The following is a 6620-nucleotide window of genomic DNA, read 5'->3' as shown; positions in this document are numbered from 1 at the left end:
GTCCTCACTCGGTGAAGGGGCCGGAGAGCTCTGTGGGGTCTCTTTTATAAGGGTCCTCATCCCATTCATGAGGGCTCTGCCTTCATGACATAATCACCTCCCAGAGGCGCCACCTCCAAATACCATCACCTCAGGGGGATTAGGATTTCCACATATGAATCTTGGGGGGCAGACACACATTCAGTCGACAGCATTACGGAAGACCACACAGAGAGCAAAGAAGAAGCCTGAGGCCCCAAGTGGGCGAGGGAGTTACCTAATGGCTCACATGATCCATTAGTGACAGAGCTGGGGCCAGGATGGACTCTTACATCTGATCCAGTGCTGTGCTTCTGGGACGTGGGGAGGATATAGTAGAGAGACTTAAAAGAAGCCTCAGGGAGGCGGGCTAGTCTGCTAATGATAACAGCAGCCCACACAAAGCGCTGGCTGTCCACCAGCCTCTGTCCTGGCCTGTTTCGTGTATCGTCTCATTAGAGCCTCACAGATCAGCCCTGTGAGGTAGGTACTTTTATTATCCCCATTTAACAGATGGGGAAATTAAGGCAGAGAGACGTTAAGAGGCTTACTTAAGATCACATAGCTGCTAAGGAGCAGCCTGGCAGTAGGGTCTGTGTGTTTGCCCACCACCCTACACAACCCACCTCTCGTGGGCGGAGAAGCCCAAAGTTCATTCCCCTGTTCCCACTCCCACTGGCCAGTGACCAGGCTTCTCTATGCTTCAGTTTTCTTCTGAGAAAAATGAGGGAAATAACAATGCCTCCCACTTCGTGAGTGTGAGTATATCCACATAGGATGCAGCTCTCCATGTGGGTTAGCCCTGAGAAAAGGGAAGGAGCCTGGGAGTTCCTGTCCTAGTGTAGCTCACATCCTGGTGGAATAATAAACATATTCTAGTCCATCAGTTCTAAGATGCACATCTGCCCACACTCTAACATCTCTGAGAGGTCCTAAATTCAATATGGTGTATGGTAATGGCGATAAAGTGCATGATGGGGCTTCCCTGGTGGCGCAGTGGCTAAGAATCCGCCTGCCAACGCAGGGGACACAGATTCGAGCCCTGGTCCGGGAAGATCCCACATGCTGCAGAGCAACTAAGCCCGTGCGCCACAACTACTGAGCCTGTGCTCCAGAGCCCGCGAGCCACAAATGAAGCCCGGACGCCTAGAGCCCGTGCTCTGCAACAAGGGAAGCCACCGCAATGAGAAGCCCGCGCACTGCAGCGAAGAGCAGCCCCTGCTCGCCGCAACTAGAGAAAAGCCCGGGCACAGCAACAAAGACCCAATGCAGCCAAAAATAAATAAATAAAATTTTAAAAATAAATAAATAAAATGCATGATGGGAGTTCAGAGACATCAAGAGAGAGCAAAGCTCAGCGAGATGGCAGGGTCTCTGTGAGTCAGAGGGCATGTGTGGGTTTGCCACACCCTGTTATCTGACTCTTGATCAGAGGGCAATTCTGGACCACTCTCCTTACCCCCCCGGGGTGGCCTGCCTGAGCAGGCTCTCTGGCTTCACTGGGTGGGAGGAGAAAGATGGAGAAGAGTTGCAATGGTTCACAGGGGTGAGAATGAAGGTGTCTTCCATCCAGCACCTTGGGCTCCCTTTGGCTTTTCCCCTCCTGGCCCATCCATGCAGGGGTCTGCTATCCTAAGGCCCCTGTGCCTCTGGTGCTGGGGATCTGTAACCGCTGCCTTCCCTGATTCCAGTGGGCAACATGGTCCTATCCATTGGTTTCTACCTGGTCTGGGGCTTGTGGTAGAGCCTTTACTTTTGTGTTTGTTTTGTTTTCAGTTATTCAGGTTGGAAAGCTTGGAATTATCCTTAGCTCTTCTCTCTCACATAACTCCTAAACCAATCCATCAAGAAATCCTGTCGGGGGCTTCCCTGGTGGCACAGTGGTTAAGAATCCACCTGCCGGGACTTCCCTGGTGGTGCAGTGGCTAAGAATTCGCCTGCCAATGCAGGGGACACAGGTTCGAGCCCTGGTCTGGGAAGATCCCACATGCTGCAGAGCAACTAAACCCGTGTGCCACAACTACTGAGCCTGTGCTCTAGAGCCCGCGAGCCACAACTACTGAGCCCACGTGCCACAACTACTGAAGCCCGTGCGCCTAGAGCCCATGCTTCGCAACAAGAGGAGCCACTGCAACGAAAGGCTTGCGTGCCACAACGAAGAGTAGTTCCCACTCGCCACAACTAGAGAAAGCCGGTGTGCAGCAATGAAGACCCAATGCAACCAAAAGTAAATAAATAAATAAATTTATTTAAAAAAAAAGAATCCGCCTGCCAATGCAGGGAACATGGGTTCAAGCCCTGGTCTGGGAAGATACCACATGCCGTAGAGCAACTAAGCCCATGCGCCACAACTACTGAGCCCACGTGCCACAACTACTGAAGCCCGTGCGCCTAGAGCGCATGCTTCGCAACAAGAGGAGCTACTGCAACGAAAGGCTTGCGTGCCACAACGAAGAGTAGTTCCCACTCGCCACAACTAGAGAAAGCCCCTAAGAAGCAAGGAAGACCCAATGCAGCCAAAAATAAATAAATAAATTTATATATTAGAAAGAAAAGAAAAGAAATCCTGTCCGGGGACTTCCCTGGTGGCACAATGGATAAGAATCCGCCTACCAATGCAGGGGACACGGGTTCGAGCCCTGGACCGAGAAGATCCCACATGCCACAGAGCAACTAAGCCCATGAGCCACAACTACTGAGCCTGCGCTCTAGAGCCCGTGAGCCACAACTACTGAGCCCACGTGCCACAACTACTGAAGCCTGCGTGCCTAGAGCCCGTGCTCCGCAGCAAGAGAAGCCACCACAGTGAGAAGCCCGCGCACCGCAACAAAGAGGTGCCCCCACTCGCTGCAGCTAGAGAAAGCCCATGCGCAGCAACAAAAACCCAACGCAGCCAAAAATAAATAAATAAATTGATTTTTTAAAAAAGGAAAGAAAGAAATCCTGTCGGCTGTATCTATCACAAATCTGACCAGTTCTCACTACTTCCACCACTGCTGCCTTGCTCTGAGCCATGGTCATCTCTCACTTGAATTGTCATAAAAGCCTCCTCAGGGTTTCCAGAAGGAAACCCTGCCCTGCCCCTTCACTCTATTCTCAGCCAGTCAGGTCATGTCACTACAGTGGCTCCCCACCTCACTACAAGAAAAAGCCAAAGCAGCGGCCCACCAGGCCTGACTCCACATCACCTTTCTGCCGTCTTCCCCTACTCTTTACCCCCACACTCTCAAACAGCCAGGCCCGCACCTGCCTCAGGACCTGTGTACTGGCTGCACCCTCTGCCTAGAATGCTCTTCCCCCAGACAGCGGCAGAGCTCACTCCCTCATCTCCTTCAAGTCTTTGCTCAAGTGTCACCTTCTCAGTGAAGCCTGCACTGACCACCCTAAAACTGCAACTTGTTTTCCATCCCTTCACCTCACTTCTGCAATCCTGAGCCCCCTTAGCTGACTAGTTTTTTTCCCATGGCACTTAATATTTACTATCGTGTATTATGTTTGTTGCCTGTCTTTCCCCAGTCGAGATGCAAGTTCCCCAACAGCAGAGATCTTTTGTTCACTGATATATCTGAAGAGCTTAGAACAGTGCCTTGCACATAGTAGATGCTCAACAGATTTATGAATGAATGAGTTTGCAGATTAGAGAGAGGTAAATGTGTGGTAATAATTAATCTTTGAAGAGGACTAGGTGGGTATGAGAAGATGATATTTGAACTGGATCTTGAAGGACATCTAGAATTCCAGGTGAGGGAGGTGACTGGCAATCGATCAGCCTGAACAAAAGCGTGAAGGTGAGAGAGCTTGGTGGCAGGGCACAAATTGCAGGGAGGTGTCAACCAGTGATACCTAGTTGGAGAGGATATTCACAAGGTAAGTTGAGGCCAGATTGTGCAAAGGTTTCAATGCAGGCCAAAGTCTTTTCCTACCACCAGGACCAGGTACAAAATTTGTGGGGCCCAGTGCAAAATGAAAATGCAGGGCCCCCTTGGTAAAAATTTCAAGAGGGGTGACAGTAGAGCATTAAATCAAGCTCAAAGCCCTTCTTAAGTGTGGGGCTTTTATGTGACTGCACAGGCCACAGGCCCATGAAATCAGCCTGCCTAACCCACAAGGGAGCTGGTGAGAGCCTTCTAGCAAGGCAGAGATGTAATTGGAGCTGGACTTTAGGAAGATTATTCTGGCATGGCTGGTGGGGCAGGTTGGAGGGACTCTAGGCAGGGAGACCTGTTAGACAGCTTTGTGAGGAAGAGGAGAGAACAGGTAGGATGGAGGCAGGGACTAAGGGGCAGAGTGCAGGGATGAGAACTTGAGTGAGTAGAAGCATGGAGGATGTAGAGTTTGCTTAGTCAAGTTTGCTTAGACAGGGGCCAGGGAAGACCCCTGAGTGCACCTTCCTTTGCTCCTCCAACCCCCTCCCCTTTTCCCTTATTCCAGGGACCCAAGCCTTGGAGGTTATACAGGGCACAGGAATCAACAGTGAGTCTCCCTTTGGCCACCAGAGGGCACATCATTCTCATGGATTTTTCTGGATGAATTTGGGGTCGGGGAATATCCTCTGGCTTCACCTCTTCCTCTTTTTTCCCTCTCATCTCCTTCTGTGTTCTTTCACCAACTTCTTCCTCAAGGGCTGGATGCCTGAATGGAGCTGAGGTGGGGCATGAGGAGGTGTCATGGAGTCCCGAGCATTTACTAGGACTGTAGGTCATACCTGTTGCCTTAGGAAGTATGTTCATACCATCCTCTCATTGCTTCTGTCTGGCTGCCTATTTCTCTGGTTGACTTAGCCAAGGGCTCTGCTCAATAAGCTGTAGCTGGAGTTGGAAGTCAAGTGTCAGAGGTCCAACCAGCACTCTTTCCCCACAAGCCCTTGGGCCTCTCTCCTCCTGTACCTTTGGGAACTTGTTACTTGAGCTTGGTCTCTGGCTCTTGTGGGGACTCTGGCTTCTACCTACCTTATCTGCTGTTGAACTTAGGGTAGGTTTGGGAGTGGTGGTTTTTCAACATGTCCAGGATACAATGGGTGGGGGCAGCTTAGAGCCCGAGGAATCAGACCAGTCAGCCTACTGCCCCTCCCTGGTGAGACAGCCTAGGAGGAAGTGAAGAGTGAACTCAGGTTGCCACATGGACTTCCTGTTAAAGTCAGGGGCTCTCCAGAGATGAGAGGGACCTCAGAGCTCATGAATCTAGTGACCTCAATTCATTGATGGGGAAACTGAGGCCAGAGAAGAAAAGGAACCTCTCTAGGTGTCCATTCTTTGTGCCATCCTGAGGAATCCTCATGTTCAACCAGTTTCTCTTTTCTTTCCCATGAGTTCCTTGTCTTAGAAGCGATAACTGAAATGTGAATTAAGATAATGTCTCTCCTGCTCTACCTCACAGGGGTAGTTAAAAGGGAACTGGTGAGACTCATTGCCATAGTGCAATGCCATTTTGTGCTATTTTGAACAAGAAAAAGACTTTTTCTGAAAGAAAAAAAGGTAACAAATTCAAAGTTGTTATTTAGAATGTCATCACCGGAACAAAGCCATGGATTCTGTCAATATAGGAACGTTGAGGAGTCTAAACAGAGATGTTATGTGATTTTTCCAAGATCACACAGCATTTTCACTACACACAGCTGGAGGTGGAATGCAGGGCTGGGGTATCTGTGCAGGTCTGGCAGATGGGAGCCAAGGACGTTTACCTGGTGCTTGCCTGGTACCTTGAGGAGCCCTGTGGACTAGATGTGGGGTGCATGGATAGATAAATAGAAGCCAAGATAGATGACAGCAGGTGATGAACGGTAGGTAGACAGGTAATAGACTAACGCTGCATCTGACAGGTGACACACATGTTGATAGGCTGGATGATAAACAAGATGTATTTAATGAGCTAGCTGAGAGACGAAAGGACACACAGACAGGAAGTTGCCTTAGAACCAAAGGATGCCAACAGCAGGGATGGCTAACAGCTTTATTTTCTATTTAGTCAAATGGTAATACGCACACGTGATCCACGCTCCCTGTTCAAGATTTGAAAATACCCGAAAACTGACGGAAAGAAACGAAGAGTCAGACTTCGGGTACCACCCGAGGGAATGACCCGAGGCTCGCCCGGCCTCGGGTGTTGCCGGAAATGGCCGACGACCGCCGGCGGTCGGCGGGGCGGGAGGCGGGCGGGGCCGGCTCAAGGCAAGCGGGGCGGCTTCGGGTGTTTCCGGAAACTGCCGAGAGCCAGTTGGAAGTGGGCGGGGAAAGGCCTGTGGGCGTGGCTGGAGTACCCGGAGTCCCTTCGTGGATTTCCGCAAACAGAGCCGAAGCTTGGTCTTCGGAATCGAGGAGGCGCGCGCGTCCCCGGGATTACCTTCTTCGGGTGTTTCCGGAATTCACCAGTAGTCCGTGGCCGGGAGGAGAAGGCGCGCCCCCCTCCCGTTTCTAGCCGCTTCGGATGTTTCCGGCTGCTGCCGGCGGAAAGAGCCGAGGGCCGGCGGTGGTGGCGGCCATGTTGGGAGCAGCAGGTCCGGCGGCGGCTGCCTGTGTGCCGGGCGCGGAGCAGTGCCGCTGAGGGCAGGGGAGGAGCGAGGCAGGCGGCCGGCTGCGGCGGCAGAGAGTAGGCGGAGCGGCGCG

Source organism: Neophocaena asiaeorientalis, unplaced genomic scaffold, assembly GCF_003031525.2.
Source record: "Neophocaena asiaeorientalis asiaeorientalis breed wild unplaced genomic scaffold, Neophocaena_asiaeorientalis_V1.1 scaffold43, whole genome shotgun sequence".
Lineage (NCBI taxonomy): Eukaryota > Metazoa > Chordata > Mammalia > Artiodactyla > Phocoenidae > Neophocaena > Neophocaena asiaeorientalis.
Note: the sequence above shows the minus strand (reverse complement) of the source record.